This window comes from Frankliniella occidentalis, unplaced genomic scaffold (genome assembly GCF_000697945.3).
Source record: "Frankliniella occidentalis isolate FOCC.00 unplaced genomic scaffold, Focc_3.1 Scaffold36, whole genome shotgun sequence".
Taxonomy (NCBI): Eukaryota; Metazoa; Arthropoda; class Insecta; order Thysanoptera; family Thripidae; genus Frankliniella; species Frankliniella occidentalis.
In genome coordinates this window covers 1,807,173-1,807,952 of record NW_026267166.1, presented here as the reverse complement: position 1 = coordinate 1,807,952, position 780 = coordinate 1,807,173, and positions in this window count along the sequence as shown.

Here is a 780-nt window from a genome sequence, read left to right as displayed (position 1 = left end):
GCGGGGCGGGGCGGGGCGGGGTGGCTTTGCATTCGCAGGCGACGGCCGGGAATGAATGGGTACCTCGGTACCGCGCGGTGAAAGTGAAGAGGTTATTGCGACGACACGCGGCCGGGGGGGCTGCCAGCCCTGCCAGCCCTGCCAGCCTCGCGCTGCGCCAGCCGCGCCGGCCGGAGCGAGGAGCAAGCGCCGCATCGAGCAGCAAGGTGTCACAACGACGTCATGATGGCGACCCCCGGGATGATGATGCAGCTCCTACACAGCCACACATCAAACGAGCACGCTGCACCTCTCGCAGGATGCGACGGTGCGGTGACCTCGCGGTCGGGGTAATTTTACGCCACCGGTAGTCAAACCAAACCGACCCACAGCTTCTGCTGCTGCTGCTTCTGCTGCCGAGTCCACCAAACAACCACTCATCACCAGCCAGCAGCCTGCGCGCTACGTGCGGCAGGTAATGGGTGTCGAGTGGCGCTCTCGAAAGACTCTTCGCTCAAGACTCAGCCCGCGCCCCTTCCCCGCCATTCTCTCTCGAGCCCCACCCCACCCCGCCCAGCTGGTCCAACACTGTAGTCATCACTGCGCGGGGCCCGCAGCAGGGCCGTGAGAGGCTGCGGGGGTTTCGTAACTCCTGCGCAGGCACAAGGCGTATGCCCTCCGCCGCACGCTGCCCCACTGACTGACTGGAGCCGGGCGCGGCGGGGGCGGAAGACGCGAGGAGAAAGAAGATGAAGAAAAGGAACAAGTGACGTAAATATAAAACGCCCTCCTGCGTTGTAC